Raw genomic sequence first — 18,373 nt, forward strand, 5'->3', positions numbered from 1 at the left:
GGAAAGAGGAGGAGAATATTGGCACCTGGTAAGGATGTAGGTGAGTGTTATGGGCAAGGAGACATGGTGCAGGGAGAGGAGAGAAGACAGTGTGACAGTTTACACTTCTGACAGATATAAAGACAAGGAGAAAAGTCCACACATTTCATATGCCCATCTCCAAAGCCAATGACAAATCCAGGAGTCCCAGTTCTCCTAGTCCCTGCTAGCCAGGCTACAAGGTCATGCACCAAAAGTTAGGATTTAAGGGTTGTATCTCTGCACTAGGGCCTCCACTGAGATCAGCTGGCACAGAAAAGCCCATGTCCTTACTATTAAATTCCCCATGCAGGGTGGCAAACTACCTAGCCCCTGGTAAATACCCCCAGAAAAGGTCGGGGCAGTACTAACTGGCTGAGTTTCCATGTGTGCTAGGAACTTTTCCAACCAAATGGCATAGGCATGTGAGGATGAAGCTTCCCAAGTTGTGTGGGCAGCCTCAGTCCCTGCCTTTTCCTGCATGCACGGTTGTGCTAGTTCAAGACCAGACAATGGACTTTTTTCACAAGACTGCTCCTTCCCTGAGTGCACAGCCTGGCCTGCAACCACTTCAGAACAAAGTACTCACAGATCTGGTTTTTCCCATCTATTATTTACTTTGCATTGTATGACCCCTGGTCTGAATACAGAATTATTAATTTCCCCATGAGCTTTCCAGTGATGCTCTTTGCACTGACATCTGCAGAAACACACTCTTTCCTTTCACAGCTTCCTCATCATATAAATAGGTTTTTCCAGGTAAGGCTCAGCCAGGAACTCCTCTCCCACTGTCTTATCCATCACAAAAAAGCAGTTTATGGCTTCTCTGCGGTGTAGGTCACTGCATTTTGCTGCCTGGCAGCAATCAAACAGGACCAGGCTGGGTATCTCCTTCTAGGAGAAGGAGAGAGGGAGAGAAAAATGGACTGAAGGCAGAGGGGAGAGCCCTGGAAAACAGATACTGGTGCTGGGGGAATGAGAGAGGTGGCTTTTCAGGAAAGAGCTGAGATCCTGGAGCAGCAGCTCATGCCCAGCACAGCTTAATCCTTCCACAGGTGCAAAAGCCATCCTGGCTGTGCAGGGATCTGGTATAGCCAAAGCAAACATATCAGCAGCAATTTTTCATCCTTCCCTTTGTCCAGCAAGGCCTCTTGAAAATCCTTCCCTAAGCAGCCTGGGGTACCCATGTGCACGCAATTACAGGACCGTGCGCTACCTCCCAGGGGCCCTCAGCTCCCATCTTGCTCCCACCCCATGGCTGCTTCAATCAGTCCAAAACTGGCTCTTTGGGAAACCAGGCTGCTCACGGTTGGTCACTGCCCTGTCTCTTTTTAATTGGAGCCTTAATCTCTTTTCGGCTATGATAATGCAATTGGTATCACCAGGCAGTTTGCGAACAGTTAACTACCCGTGCCATCCACAGCCCATTAGACACACAAAATCTGCCAACTGCTCACATTACTTTGAAAAGAGTTTAGCACAGGGAGAAAGGAGCTGCAGGCATGGGGGTTGTGAGCAGGGGGCATGGGGGGCGAGACTCCTGAGACTTCTTCCTACCATGCTGTTTAGTAGCTGGTTGCAGGGGGTGCAAAATCTGGGGGTTAACCTTGCAGATTGTGGGAAAATAAGCAAATAAAGAAATTGATCATTTAAAGCAGGGTGGCTCAGGATTCCTGGGTCCCATTCTTTGTTGTTGGTGTGTGTTTGTGTGTGCGTGCGTGCGTGTGTGTGTGTGTAGATTTAGTAATTAACTTTGGGAGTCCAGGCTCCAGGCAGGCATAAGAGATACAGATGAGAGGGTAGGATGTGGAAGCAGCACCCTAGGTTTCCACCATGAATCCATCTGCCAACATCTTTCTTCATATAACCTGTCAAGTGGCCTTATCTTGCCCCTTTCACTGGTGGTCACAGTATAGAATCATACAAACATATAGATTGAAAGACTGTTAAGATCATAAAGTCCAACCGTTAATCCAGCACTGCCGAGCCCACCACTAAACCATGTCCCTAAGTGCCACATCGACATGTCTACACATCTTGAGTAGTGATCCAACCACTTCCCCGGGCAGCCCCTTCCAATGCTTGGCCACCCTTTCTACCTGGGAAGAAATTTTTCCTCATATTCAATCTAAACTTCCTGTGCATTTCAAGGCACAACTTGAGGCCATTTTTTCTCATCCTATCACTTAATACTTGGGAGAAGAGACTGACCCCTTGCTACAGCCTCCCTTTCAGGTAGCTGTAGAGAGCAATAAGGTCTCCCCTCAGCCTCCTTTTCTGCAGGCCAAACAACAGCCACTCCTCATCAGACTTGTGCTCTAGACCCTTCACCGGCTCCACTGCCCATCTCTGGACATGCTCCAGCACCTCAATGTCTTTCTTGTAGTGAGGGGCCCAAAACAGAACCCAGGATTTGAGATTCAGCCTCACCAGTGCCGAGTACAGGGGGACAAGCACTGCCCTGATCCTGCTGGCCACGTGATTTCTGACACAAGCCAGGATGCTGTTGACCTTCTTGGCCACCTGGGCACTCTGCTTTCCAGCCACTCTTCCCCAAGCCCATAGTGTTGCATGGGGTTGTTGGTACCTAAGTGCAGGACCCAGCACTGAGCCTTGTTGAACCTCGTACAGTTGACCTTGGCCCATCAGTCCAGATCCCCCTGCAGAGCCTCCTGCCCTCAGGCAGATCAACACTTCCCACCCCCAACTTGGTGTCACCTGCAAACTGACTGAGGGTGCACTCGATCCCCTTGTCCAGCTCATTGATAAAGATGTTACACAGAACTGGTCCCGATACCGAGCCCTGGGGAACCCCACTTGTGACCGGCCACCAGCTGGATTTAACTCTGTTCACTACAAGTGTTTGGGCCCAGCCGTCCAGCCACTTTTTTACCCAGCAAAGAGTATGCCCGTCTGAGCCACGAGCAGCCAGTTTCTCCAGCAGAATGTTGTGGGAGATGGTGCCAAAGGCTTTATTGTATTCCATGTAGACCACATCCACAGCCTTTCCATTATTTACCAAGTGGGTCACCTTGTCATAGAGGGAGATGAGGTTTGTCAAGCAGGACCTGTCTTTCATAAACCCATGCTGACAGGGTTTATGAGTCAGAAAAAACCTGGTCATCTTGTTTTCCTTTACATGCCATGTGACGGCACTCAAGATTATCTGCTCCATAACCTGCCATGGCGCCGAGGTCACTGATGGGCCTGTAGTTCCCCGCCTCCTCCTTCCAGCTTAGCAGAAAGAGCAACACAAAACCCACTTCCAGGTTCACCACATTTGTGGGGTGAGGAAGCAGGGCTGGGGGGACCCAAGGGGCTCACTGAGATCCTGAGAGACAACAGCTGCAAAACAAGGCAGATATTTGATTCCATCATGCAGAAATTTGAAGAAAAAATTAATTGCAAGAGGTTTGAATTTCAGAAATAATGAGATTCAGGCAATTCAGAAATTTTCAAGTATGTTCATGTGGCTGTTCTTTTTAATGGCAAATTTTCCAGGTTGATTTGCTATTCTTTATAAAATCCAAGGCTCAGAATTGGAGGTGAAGTGGCTTTGTTATCTCCACAAGTTTTACCAGTGTCTAGGTATGAGGACGCTCAAGCAAAAGAGCTCTGTTCACTCTATCTGAGGCAGATTGGGAGGTAGGACTTCCTAAATGGTCTTCAAATCTGCATGAAAAATGGGGTTTGTTCCCCTAATGTCACAAATCTCTGTGCAGCCCTCCTTAAAGCCCTCAAAAATGAAAAGCTACCCATGTGAGCACTTTAGGAAGCCTAGCCCTGATCCTGGCAGCAAATCTGACAGCCCTTAGTTTTAATGAGGGAATAATCCAGATGAAAGAATCACTCCTCACATGCAAAACATTGCAAGGGAAAAAAACCCATGTGCTGGCTGTACACGTCTCCAATGAATGTCCTATTTTCCCAGGCTCAAAGCTTATTGATTTAAGTCTTCCCCTGTAAGGCTCATCCCATGCCATGTTTTGATGTCCCAGAACAACAGCTTCCAATATCCAGTATTACTCTACAGCTTTTCAGAGAAGAAATTCACATTTTTTACATGAATTTGGGAAGTAGGTGAAAACACATTCAATTTTGTTGTCATTGTACTGATAATATCATTTTTCTTTGAACTCGCTCTGGAGCATTTCTATTGGGCTAAGAGAAAAGTTGAAAATTTCAGTTCAGAAGATGCAAAATATTAGGCAGTTATGAGCAGGGCTGGTCAAGAAAGATTTCTGGCTTTTTTTCTTTAATGAAATTATTATTTTTATTGCCAGAAAATTGCAGCTAGTGAAGACAAAGATCACCCCTGATCAGCCTGGTGCTTAAAGCATCCCCTCCTGCTCCTGGAGATCCTTGCTGATGTCCTTGATCTGAATTGAGGTGAGCAAGGACTTAATGCTTACAGGATCAGCATCAGGATTAAGTGGCCCATAGGCAAAGGACAGGGAGCAACCAAACTGGTATAGTACTCTGTCTTGCTTTGACAAGAAATTTTTGTTCACTGTAAAATAAATCTATGCAAAATCCAGAGTTGTTTAACTTACCATGGATTATCCTGCTCCTTCTCCCTTTCCCTCCTACTTGGGTGCACATGCATGTGTGTATGAGCTCAAGTCTTACACTTATTTCACATAATTTATGTCCCTGTTGTGGAGTGCACAAATGACAAGGCGAGCAAATCCCATAGCAGCCTCTTAAACAACTCAGTAGAGGGGACAACATTATCATTTTATTGTTCATAAAATTTTATGGGTTGGAACTTGCTATTTTTGTTCCACAGAATGAAAGGAAGTGGTCTTTTTATTATTATTATTATTATTTTTGCGAATCTGCAGTCACTAATGGAACAGGTTATAAATGAATGAACCTCACTCCCTTCCGCTGCAGGCAGCTGGCACCAGGGCAGGAAAGGTCAGAAGGGAAAGGAAGAGAAGAAATCTTCCTCCCTTGAACATCTGCAAGTGAGTGTCTCTGTTATGCCAAGCTCCCAGGAACATATAGGACCAAATTCAACTTTGTGGGTCAGTGCATTCAGGTGTCCCTGAGACCTAGGGAGGGAGGATATTGTTATACAATGCATAAAGACCATCTTGAGAGATTGAAGCAGCTCCTAACCTGCCATGCTCTTTCCCATAATCCACCCAGACCTGCCAGATCACACGCAACAGACAGGGCACCCTCTGCCTGCACTCAAGGGTAGACTTGCTTGCTGCCTCAGGTGCATGGAGCTGCCCATATGGGTTTCGGGGATAGAGTGTAGGGCTGGTTGTGCCTACAGGACTATGCACAGGGGGTCAGCATCAATGCACATTCAGAAGGTGACACATGATGTCTGGGATGGAAAAATGTGTGTATGACTGTTCTTAGGGAGTGGGAAAGAAGTCAGGACCTGGCATCCCCTGGTAGGCACTGGCTTTATATTCTTGGCTTGCAAGTCATACCCATCCCTCTTCCCCTCTAGCAGCCCAGCAGCTGCATATGATACACTGCAGTTGCATTTTTAGTGCCACAAGTGGTGCTTGCTCCTAGCCACACACTTTCTCTGGCCACGTCACATCCCAGCCTGACCTGCATGCATCCAGAGCCCAGGGACAAGTAACTCCAGCACACAGCTTACATGCATAGGGTGTCCCAGGCAGAACAGTCATCTCCAGGCCTGTGTTGGTAGGACCAGCAGACTCTCACCACAAGCCGAAGCACTAGGCATCCCCTTCTTAGGGCTTGGTCTCTGCAGCCACCTGGAGATATGTGTCACTGACCGGAAAAGAGAGAGGCCACAACTTCTGGTATTGCCCAGGAGAAGGTACCAGACCCAGGGCTGACATCCATCACCAGCCAAGGCTGGTCCCCACACCAGAAGGTGGGCCAGGCTCTGACCCCACTGCCTTGCTTCCCTGAAGGGTACAGTGTCACCATCCTCAAGAGAGAAAACCAAAGTTGAAATGAAAGAAGGTCTAGCTTGATATAAGGAGAAGTGATTTCATGAGGAGCATGCTCATGAGTTGGTACAGGTTGCCCAGAGACATTGTGCTGAAGCTTCTTGGAGCAAGAGTTTTTGAGTAGAAGACCTCTTGTTCTTTTCTGACCTGAATTATCATCTGATCCCAGGATTCAGAAGCTAGCTGGGCTGAACATAAGAATGGGACACAGAATCACCTGCCTTGGACTATGATGTCTGCCTATCAACAACACATGTCACTTCTGGAATTGGAAGGATCAGTAGAAATACACTTGGGAGGTGACCTAATCCCCAGGCAGAAATCAAAATGCCAAGCTGAACTGGGTGCACCATCCCTGTTCAGTTCTTATTCACGGTTTTGGTGGCGTATCCATTTACCTCCATTCCTTCTCTAGAGGGCATGAACAGAGGGGATGAAGGCCACTCCATCTCTCCATCACTGTAAGCTCTGCTAGCCCATGCTTTGTGCTGCCCAGATCTTAAATTGCCTGAAGGAGAAATGCTCCGGTCCCAGGAGATGCTGCAGGAGCCAGGGGAGAAGTTCATCTCTGGGCATTATGAAAGGTCACCCCAAAGACAGCAGAAAAAGGACAGTGAACTTGAATACCTCAAGCAAGCATAATCTTCAGCTTCTAAATACCAAAAAAACAGGTTCTCTTATCACTCAACTTCCGTCAGAGAGAGCTGCCATAAAAAAGAGCTCAGGCAATGGAATGAAATTAAACCCAAATTGACTATGTGGCAACACAGGCTATAAATTGTGGTTATTGTGACCAGTGTCTGGGCATTTTCTGACTGTCTATTCATCTTCTCCTTTGATTAAAACATCCCTCGCTAATTCCATTTCCAAAGCCCAAGTTTATTTAACCATAGTCAAATTAATTACATTCCCTCACTTGGTAATCTGTTCACATCTCCCAGATGAAAATGCAGCCCCAAGATTTGACACCAAGATATTCCTGGTGTCAAATCTTGGGGAAAGTCCTGTGGAGTAGGGAAAATGGAATAAATCACATCCTTCCCTTCATCCTGACTCCCTGTACCTTGGGGGTAGGTTTTCAGTAGTGGCTTAGCTAAGGTGAGTGTTACTCCTTTACATTACTGCCACCTCCACTGACCTTCTCACCGTGGTTTGAGGGTGCTTTAGTCCCTGCACTGCCAACATGGCCAAGGGCATTAGTGCAAATTTTAATACCATCCCAGCTCCAGATCTGGATGGCTGCCCACCCTTCCATGTCTTCCCATGACCCCAGATGTCCTGGCCTCTCTCGGCCACCCTTGCTCAGCAGCAGAGGACCCTTCACCAAGCTTGTTCTCCAGGGAGGGCAGATCTCTACATTTTTAAACCACTGCTCATGGTTGTTCCTTTTCTTTTTTTTTATGTCTCAGTTAAGAAACCTCAGTCCCTCCTTCTGAATATGTTTTCTGACTCCTAGGGCAATTAACATATATCCATGTGCAAGGATGTTTTCAGTGCCTGGTTGTGGACAGAGGGGTATTTCTTTTCTCCTGGAAAACAAGCCAAGGGACAACCCTGGAGAATGTGAGTGCCACCAGAGTGCAAAACTTTCCCTGTCCTCCCTCTATCCCATTCTCCTCCCTCTGTGGCTGCCGGAAGGGAGCCACTTTCTCCTGGGAAGGGGTGAATGTGGCTGCACAGTTTTGCCATGTTCACCCTCAAGGTCTTACCATGCCACCACCTCCCCCAGGACCCTTGCCTGCTGCATGGCCCCTACAAACCAGAGCTCTCCTATGCCTGCCCCCACAGACACGCCTCCCAAGCATGCAAGTGTGCACAGCTGCAAGATGTTTCCCGCTGCAATACGTGACTGGGTTCTCCGTTAATCCTCCCACCCTCCTCAATACCTGTGCTTGTCCGGGTGCCTGAGAGGATTTGGAAAGGCAGGGGAAATATAATTAGACGCAATGTTGCCCTCGGAGTCAGAGACGGGGCTGGCTCATTGAAGGGCAGCGGTCAGCAGAAGGAGCGAAGAGGAGTCAATTTAGCACGGCTTACAGTGCCGTTCCGGCTGATTAGGGATTTGATGAGGGAAGGGGTTTGATTTTGGTAGCCAGAGTGACAGAAGCCTTACGGTCAGTTGAGATCTTGTTTAAGGAGGGCAAGCGGATCTGGACTGGGAGTGACAGATAGGGAGACGGGGACAAGCGGGACAAATTGGCATGGTTCCCCATCCTTCTTGTTGCCTCTGCAGCCCCCTGACCTAATCCAACCAGGGCTGGCCACCAGCAGGGAAGGGCAGCCAAGAGGGCTGCAAGGAGGTCAAGGGAGGAAGAGAGGGTGACAGCAGCAGGGATAATGAACAAGAGACAAGCAAGCCTGGCAGACGTGGCAAGTTCCCTTGGAGTATGTCTCAGCCTCCGTCATGCCAGTGCATTCTGGTTGTGCACCCTCTGCCTTTGTCCTGCAGCCCTCTGTAAGCCAAAAGCAGGTAGGAGAGCAGAGGTGGAAAAGGTCATCCAACTTGGCATGAGGTTTTTCCAACCTTCCCCTTCCTGGCTGCTGGTTTGGGGACTTGCTTTCTGGGAATGGAGGGGCCCACTGCATGCACTCACTGCCTCCGTCTCCTCCAGGGCCAAAGCACAAAAGCATGTAGGGCTGTCCCAAGGACCAGGACAACCCAGTGAACTTCCACTTGATTCTTCCTGTGGTTTGCAAATAGATTAGGTTTGTTAGGCCAGCAATTCCCTAATTACACCCCTTTGGGGTGCATGCAATTGCTGGGGTAGTCATGTTCACATTAGCACCTTGCTCAGATAGATCCTCTACTTGGAGGAAGTCTTAAGAAGCCCTGAAGCACAGTGAAGAAACAACCACAAAAAGGCAAGTGTTAACGTAAATTATCATTACAATGAGCCAGTCGGGGGGAGGTGGGGAAGGAGAGAATGGCCTAGCAAGTTTTCCCAGATGAATATCAAAGCCACTGCAGCAAAGGACAAGTAGAACCTCTCTCACCCCTGCCCCCATCCGAAAACCAGGCCAGGAAGGGATGGAATTTCAGGGACGTGTGAATGCATGTGCCTTGTTCTTACACAGGTCCTTTGCATCTGCTGTTCGTTGCTCCTGGAGGAGGAAAAATGCCCCATGATCAGATATGTCACTGGCAGGTCTCTAAGCCCGATTTTCACCTTGGGCTGTTGAACTTCCCCATTAGCTGTGATTCCACCCTAAAATATCTCACCCTCCATTCCCTTCTGCAGGCTGACCCAGAGCCAGGGAAAAGAAAATTAATCTGACACCAAGTCTTCATTCAGTTCAGTGGTGGAAAGCAATGAGAGGCTTAAGACGTCGCCCAGAACTTTATGCAAGCCATGTGACTTTGTTTGGGGGCTCACAATGCGAGTGTTGTGAGCACAGTTGCATCTTTCTTGCAGGTAATGAAGCAGAACTGTTAATTGCACTTGCTGTAAAGGAGAGATTCTTGCCCTCCTGTGATTGCACAGGTAAGAGATAAGTTCAGGCACCAGGGAAAGTCTACTACAAAAAGCACTAATCAGGCAAAGCTGCTGAAAATAGCCCCGATTCCATTTTCCAGTGTCACACAGATTGACTTCCCCAGCTGCCCATCCAGGGCTCCAGGTGTCATATCCAAACAGCCTAAACCCCATGCTGATGCCCTAATCATGGCACAAGCCCTCTTCCATTAGCAGATCACGCAGCAACTTCTGGGAAGTTAAACTGTTAGGAGAAAAACCATGCAATGTGGTCAGCTTTGTAGCCCCTCCTGCCTTGCCAGAGAGGGGATCCTGTCCTGGATATAATGTCAGTATTACCAATTGTCAGGGGGTTTCATCAGGCCTGGGCAGAGAGCTTTGACCCATAAAGTGCTGTAAATCACTCACATGAGGAAGAGGATGCTCAGGGATGGAGGTCAGGCAGGATACATCGCTAGGGGAAATGCACAGCCTCACGCACCCCAAAAAGCAAAATCCTCACAGTGACTGGTGCTGTAATCCTCGCTCCCCAGCACCCAACGGTGCTAAAATGAGGCTAGAAAAGGTTCAGTGTGGAAGTCAGCAGGAGTGCAGTGCCGGCAACGGCTGAGCCCTTAATAAAGAAAGAAACTGCAATCTCCAGCCAGAAACCAAAGTAGGGAAACATTCTGTGCTAATAAACAAAATGAAAGGGAAAGTTAAAACCATCTTTCTCCCTGTTGTACTTCTGATGTGTTTGGCTTTCACTTCTCTTTGACAATCCATAAGAAATTAACACCACGAGGTATACAATTATTGTCAGATGTGAGCAAGGCAATCAAAGCATTTCAAATCAATGTTTTGTCAACAAAAATAAATGAATGTATTTGGCATGAAAATTCCCACAAAATATTGGCCCTTTTCCCCCTGCAAAGCTAGGAATCTCATTTTATATCAGCTCTGAAGTTCCTTTTCATCTGTCATCATATCTTGAAACGATAAGAATTACTCTCAGTAGGGAGTTATTTCTTCGCTTCCCTTTCAGCTCGAAATAGAAAACACTTTTTTTTTTTTTTTTTAACTAATTTGAAATAAGCTTAATATCATCAGTGAAAATTCATCATAAGAACAGAAAGATCAAATCTTTCCACCACTCATAATAAAGCAGGGAGCTCTCACCTGGTAACTGGTGCCTACCAGCTTCCAAATGCAGCTTCAATATAATTAAATAATAATAATCCAGAAGATACAAAGCCAGGAATCCTGGAGCAGTACTTAAAACTGTGCCACCTCCATTTCAGATGTCTGAATGTGAATGCGGGTGATTTATTTGATTAATTAGCTAGGTAGGCTTCTAGCAACCCTCCACTGCATTTTCTAGAGACCCCATCCAAAGCTCACTTAAGCCAGTGTAATAAAATCTTTTGCCTACAAAAGGCCTTCAGATAAATCCATGGGCATGTGCCAAGGGTTAATTTCTGTTTCAACTCATGCTGGGTCTGCTCCACTGCAGTCCTCAGTGATTTCACTGGAGTTATTCCAGATTATCCAAAATGAAGGCTAACATGAGCCAGCCCCAGGAACACTCACCTGACTGTGCAGAGGAGATATTTTCAAAGACATCCTCCCTCAGAGACATTCTCTTTCCTGGAGTAATAACCCCCCATTCTCCAGTCCTCCCAGGGTGGAAGAGCCCTGGAAATTATTTTTGGGGGCAAGTTATAGGGAGGGAGGTGAGCTCCAAGCAGTACAGTTCCCCCAAAGAAGTTACACGATTTGCGTTAATGGGAGCGGAGTGGTTTGGCTGCCACAGATTGCCATCTCCCTATCCCGAGTGGGCTGGCATCCCTCCAGAGCTGTGATCTCATTCTTCCCACCTTCCCAAAAGTACCCCATCTGATGTCCCGGTCATGACTGTTTGCTGCTTCAACCCCTTCCCCTGCTGGCGTCCATGCAAGCAGACATCTCCCTCCCTGTGATCCAGTCCTCTACCCTGAAATTAAAAGCTTAAGGGGGCTGGTGGTTGCAACCAAACATCTCCTTATGCTGGGGTAGCATGTGTGGTGCACCCATCTCCAATGCATCCCGATGTCCCCACTCCATCACCTCGCAAGGTCCCCAGCCCTCCTGGGTGCTGCAGAGGGAACAGATACAGCCAGCAAAAGCAGATGGCAAAGGTTGGCCCCTTTTGGGGACAGGTCCTTCAAGTCAGGGCAGGTCCTGGGTTCTGTCCCCAGGTGCCGCTACAGTCGGGGGCAGCCACCGCGGCTGGATGCGGGCAGCCACAATGCCGTCACACACGCAGCTGTCCTCCCCACCGAGCCAGCTCGCTGTCGTTTTAGGTTTCCACTCACAGCATGTGGCAGTTTGGGGAGGGAGAAGGGGGTCTTTATCTTATTTTTATTTATTGGCAGTGAAGGAAGAGAAACCCCCTCAGCCCTCCTGCGCTATGCAACAGGGACGGGAGACACGCTCCCTCGTCTCTGAGCCCGGGAAGGTAATTGCCTCTCTCGCTCCAATCCCTGAGAAACCTTTAATATATGTCTCCGCCAACTTTGAGGCCTTGTCCAATCTTGACAAATTGTAGTGGAACAAATCCTGTTTGGTTGTAATACAGCGATTCGAGGGAAGATGGATTCGAGAGAGATGGCAGGTCCTGCACAGCCGTTTAATGTATTTTGGCTGGGGGTGCTGGGCGGCAGCAGCAGCAGAGGAGAAGCACGATGCTTAAGCAATGTCCCCCTGTATGGGGAGGGACAGGTCAGGACCCCAGCCCGGATGTTGGCAGGGACGGAGGGGGATTCCTTAGAGGCATTCCTCCCCACCAGCCGGTGTACACAGGGAACGCCAGCTATGTTCCCAGAAAGATGCCTTTGCAAGAGAGGCGGGTATTTCTCCCCCTCTCACCAGGGAGGAGTGCGGTGGTGGGCATTCCTTCCTCAATGTATCTCCTGAGGACTTCATACCACCCTCTCTCCACCCTGGGATCCCCTGGCCATCCTGGGGTTTATTTTTAAACCAAGCCATCCTGAGGAGATGCCCAGGGTGGGGAGAGGCGTTGCCATCAGCTGTTGATCATCTGTTTGTCCAGGCAAAAAAGCATCCATCAGATGGCAGTTATTCCCCAAATGGACCAGGGTCTTGGCACCAGCACCTAGTCCCACCAGCTGGCATGGGAACTGAAGGATGTCAGAAATCCCCTGACAGATTCAGTCTTTTTTTCTTATCCCCCCAAAAAGGCATGAATTTGGGGAGGAGGGGAAAGAAATTTTACATTACCATATAAACAATCATATATGCATGTAAAGCTGGAATGTGATTTTTGACAATTAAAACAGATTATAGGATTGCAGGAAGAGGATATTTTAGTTTTAGAACAGTAACAAAATTGCACTTCTAACAAGCCTTCTGCATACAGGTATAACCTATTTGTCAGGAGATGAATGTTACTCCCCATTGCAGAGCAAATAAAAGTAAATCCAAAAATGTACCACATCAGGAAATTGACAGGGAATAAGCTGTTTTACTAAATCTATGACTGAAAATATATCAACTGAGTGATACTGCCGGTATTAGACTGGGTCACACTTTCAAATTCCCTATCCAGCTTCATCCCAAATCAAGATATATATATTTATTTATATATATTAAAGACATGCATATATATATATATATGTATGTATTTATAGTTGTAGTCTCGTGTGTGTGTTTGTGTATACATATATATACATAATAATTTTTTATGAAAGGAGCAATCCTAAATATTTCTTAAGCTATCTATGCTTTGATTTTTCTGCACATTGAAATATACTGTAAATCATAAAATCAAAAAGAACCTTTCTGATTGGATTGAAATGCCGCTGTAATGCCATACAAATAGAGGGATGAAATCTATTGTCCATGCAAAAGCTGTTTTTTCCTAATTTCTGTTGAATTGGCCTTTCCCAATTCAAATCGCCCTCCTGAACATGTTCAACAGCCTCTGCTCACTCAATGCAAATTACATAAAAACTTTTTATTTCTTTTAGCTGTTTAACACTGGGTTTTTACAAGGGAAAACTAGAAGAGGACACATGTTCAGATGGTTTTCAGGCAGAGCTTTTAACCCCTCAAACCCATCTTAGCATCATTTGGCCAAGTTTTGTCATCCTTAGACCCAAACAGCAAATATCATGAATATGCCTGAGACCAGGACTTGCATCCTCAGTTTGCCTAACATAAAGTTAGTAAGAAGGAACATTAGCAGGAAAACCTCCTAACTACTAGTTTGCACACTTAATTCTTCCTCAGTTTTTGGTCTGACACTTGTACTGATAAAGATCAAGGTTTACCTATGTATATTTCATCTCCTGCAAATATTGATTCATTAATTCCTGAAGAGAATTTTCTGTTGTAAGGAAATTGTTCAAAACATGCTTTTTACTGATTCTGGTTAGACAGCAAGGTCAGATAAGTATATAGGCAGAATACACAAATCTTATGTCACCTCCCTAGAAGTGCTAGTTGTGGATATTTGGGGAAAGAACACATGAACCAGGGTAAGTGCAGAGCAACCCTTCTCCAGAGAGATCACCCCAGCTCCCTTCAGTGAGTGGGTTACAGATCACCTGAGCTGCAGATTGCTCTGATCTCTCTCTTTGCAGGGACATCAAGACAAATTTCTGCTGTACTACTGAAAAGTAAGATTTTTTACTATCAAGAATTTCATTATCTTTTTTGTTTGTTTCTTTTCCAAGGAATATTCTGTAAATTAGGGATAATCATACCTTGAAAGGCCCAGTCTTGCACAGGCATCTCTACCTGGAGATTCTCAAAAGAGAAACAACTAAAAACGAGGCATGTGTGCAGGCACAGAAAGTTTGTTTGCAGAGTTTTTGCCCCTGCCTGCTCTCCCTATGGAGAAGACACTGCTGCAGAATCCACTTTGTCCTTTAAGGGTTTAGAGCCCCTGGCACAGGAGGACCCATTTACCAGGGCTACAAGATGCAACTAATCATCAGGTTGTTTCAAGCAAGTCAACAAGAGCAGAATTTGAGCACCTTACTGCAGAGCAGTTTTACTTACTAGTTTGTGGACAAATTCAGTGCAATTATGTGGCGAGATATTGGAATGTGGGCTGAGCTTTACCCACAACAGCGCTATTTGTTTGAAACTGACAGCGATTGGAAGGAAAACAAGCTATCTGACCACAGACCATTGAAAGCAATAGGCAGTTGCAAGGTCAAAAGCTTTGGCTGTCTGCAGTGGATTTAGGAGAGGGGGGAATCTGTTATAGCATTTATGAAACTCAGGTACTAAAGTAAATACTGGAGGGAAGAGTTGGTGGATACTGCCCACAGAATGAACGTGCTGTTTATAGACAGTGGGATAGATGCATCTTTCTTGGCAACACATCCGTTCTGGTGAAAATAGGGAGAGCCTCATCACCTTGAGTAGAATTGTGATATAAAACGTTTTTTAGATTCTACATGTTCACTGTTTGCAAGCACATAAGGGATGAAAGAAGGGGTAGGGGATGAGGGCCTTTTTGCTCTGCATCCCCCACACTCTTAAGCCCAGAAATTTGGGGAAATATCAAAGCAATCCTCCCAGGGGAAAGCCAGAGTCCACCTCCATCACGTGAGAGGCAGCAATCCTAGGCACACTTGCATCCTCAACAACACGGGACTCCAGGATTATTTCTAAATGACCACCTCCAGTTCAAACAGCCCATGTTTACTCTTCACAGGCACCAGCTGCCTTGGCAGCTCTCTGGTCTCAAAGATTTCCAAATAAAAGCAAAGCTGAAATAAAGACTGATCACTCACTACCCAGGTACTGGGCTTGGCCTGGCTCTGCTTGGGTGTCTCCAACACTTGAATCCCCCTGGCATGCTCAGATCCTCATGTTACAAAAATGAAAGTGCAAATCCATAGTAAAAATGCCTTCGTTCCCTAAGTGCACTCCCTCTCTTCCCAACCCAGACAATATTTTGCACATGTAAACAAACCTGAGAGGTCCTGAAGGATCTCTTGGGCATTAGCTGGTTGAGGAACTGAGGTGCAACACAGCTTCCCTAAGATCATCCAGAAAGCCAGTGGAAGAGCCAAGGCTAGAGTCCAGATCTCAGCTGATCCTCCTTCAGTTGCACAGTCCCTATTTGTTTCTTGATTCCTTGTCAAAGGCTCCTAAAAACAGAAGGTGAAAAAACTTTTCTTCATGGGTCATGGGGATAGACCAAGAAGTCTTTAGGTTTGAACCACACAGGAGGCTTTAGGTTAGGCAAATGCTTTCTAAAATAGAGGATTTGAGTATTGGGGGTTAGACATCCCATCACTAGAGGACTGAAAAACAGATTGGGTAGGACAAGTCAATGAACTGCCATTGTCAGGAAACATTGCATATGTACAACCCACCACATGTCCCAGATACCTACTGGCAGGCCTGGAGGGAAACACAGCAGCCCTGCTTTTCATTGTCCGATCAGGAAATGCAGCAGGCAGTGTTAGATGAGGACTGAGGAGACCAGCTGAGTTAGTCTGCAGTGATGGATGAGCCAGAGAAACGTGGGGAAAATGGGAGCAAAGGCTAAGAAACCTTAGCCACAGCGACAAGAAGCCAGCAAGACCAGCACAACCCTGTTCATTTCCATCTCAGGGTGTTGCTCAGACTCCATGAATCTACATAGCTACAGATTTGTCTGCCTGTCAGGGGAGAGGGAAGGGAGAGGTACTTTATTTCGTCCCAGTGCTTTTGATGAGCAGCAGTATTGCCCTTCATACTCCTCCAGTCTCAATAAACCTGGCTAATTAGCATCCTGACCACTCAATTAATTAGGCAGTACACTTAATTATGACAAACTACATTATTCGCTATAGCCCAGAGTCCAATGGACATTAGCGTCAGGTTATGTTCAGTAACAATTTGATTTGAGAGGGAGTTTATTGACCAGAAAAGACATATGATGAGATTAAAATAATCAGTAGAACTAGCTCAGTGCTATTGGCTTGTCGTAGCTGTGGGCTTGGGTTATAAAGACATCGAGGATGGCCAAATTAGTCGCTTCATTCTCATTAAAAGCCACTGCATAAATGGAAAGATATTGGCAGAGTGGGAAGGGAGAAGCAGCCAAGCTACAAGAGGGTCTCAAATAAGATGCAGGATGGTGGGTTTGGTTTGGCTTCTTCTTTCTCTTGGTCATGACCCTGCTCTTTGTCAAAGATAAAGGAGAAGCCCAGAGATGCTGATGCTCCCAGAGAGCAGTGGAACAAGGCTTGCCCACACGCAAACATCTCTTGGGGAGGCATCTGCCACTTCGCCCGCCAAATATCTGGCAGTCTTTCTGAATAGGTGGCATTGACCTACCAGCATCCCTGTGCAGGGTCATGAATGTTCTTAAAGGGCTGACCTAACTAAACCGGGGTACATCTACACAGCTGTACTGGAGCAAGCCAGGCTAACCTCTGCTGCCCATCCACCTTGCTCACCTTCTAGCAGGAGTGCCTAGCACTGCTGATCATCACAACATGCACAGGAGTGCACAGACCAGCAAGGGGGTAGGGCCCAGCTCCCAGTTCATCCCATCTGTCTTGACAGCATCTCATGCAAGAAGATGGAAGGTGACATGCAGGAGATTTTTGTTGCAAGGGTAGATGGGATTGATGGACAGTCAGAACTGAGGAATTCAGGTCAACGTGAGCACAGTCTTGGGGGTTCAGTATTGCTGCTATACCACTTACACACAAGTCAACAGGGCTGGAAGAGATCCATCCATGGGTACTAAGGGAACTGGCAGAAGTGCTCACCAAGCCAATTTATATTATGTGTCAGTAGTCCGCGCTAACCAGGGAGGTCCCAGTTGACTGGAAGTTAGCAAATGTGACAACCATCTACAAGAAGGGCCAGAAGGAGGATGCAGGGAACTACAGGTCTGTCAGCCTGACCTCAGTGCCAGGAAAAGTTATTGAGCAGATAACCTTGAGTGCCTTCACATAGCATGTAAAGGACAACCAGGTGATCAGGCCCAGCTAGCATGGGTTTATGAAAGACAGGTCCTGCTTGACAAACCTCATCTCCCTCTATGACAAGGTGACCCACTTGGTAAATAATGGAAAGGCTGTGGATGTGGTCTACATGGAATACAATAAAGCCTTTGGCACCATCTCCCACAACATTCTGCTGCAGAAACTGGCTGCTCATGGCTCAGGCGGGCATACTCTTTGCTGGGTAAAAAAGTGGCTGGACGGCTGGGCCCAAACACTTGTAGTGAACAGAGTTAAATCCAGCTGGTGGCTGGTCACAAGTGTGGTTCCCCAGGGCTCAGTATCGGGACCAGTTCTGTGTAACATCTTTATCAATGATCTGGACAAGGGGATCGAGTGCACCCTCAGTCAGTTTGCAGGTGACACCAAGTTGGGGGTGGGAAGTGTTGATCTGCCTGAGGGCAGGAGGCTCTGCAGAGGGATCTGGACCGATGGGCCAAGGTCAACTGTATGAGGTTCAACAAGGCTCAGTGCTGGGTCCTGCACTTAGGTACCAACAACCCCATGCAACACTATGGGCTTGGGGAAGAGTGGCTGGAAAGCAGAGTGCCCAGGTGGCCAAGAAGGTCAACAGCATCCTGGCTTGTGTCAGAAATCACGTGGCCAGCAGAATCAGGGCAGTGCTTGTCCCCCTGTACTCGGCACTGGTGAGGCTGAATCTCAAATCCTGGGTTCTGTTTTGGGCCCCTCACTACAAGAAAGACATTGAGGTGCTGGAGCATGTCCAGAGATGGGCAATGGAGCCGGTGAAGGGTCTAGAGCACAAGTCTGATGCGGAGTAGCTGAGGGAACTCGGGTTCTTTAGCCTGAAGAAAGGAAGGCTGAGGGGAGACCTTCACACTCTCTACAACTACCTAAAAGGAGGTTGTAGTAAGATGGGGGTCAGTCTCTTCTCCCAAGTTACAAGCAATAGAATGAAAGGAAACAGCCTCAA

The sequence above is a fragment of the Falco punctatus genome (genome assembly GCF_963210335.1).
Source record: "Falco punctatus genome assembly, chromosome: 3".
NCBI classification, from domain to species: domain Eukaryota; kingdom Metazoa; phylum Chordata; class Aves; order Falconiformes; family Falconidae; genus Falco; species Falco punctatus.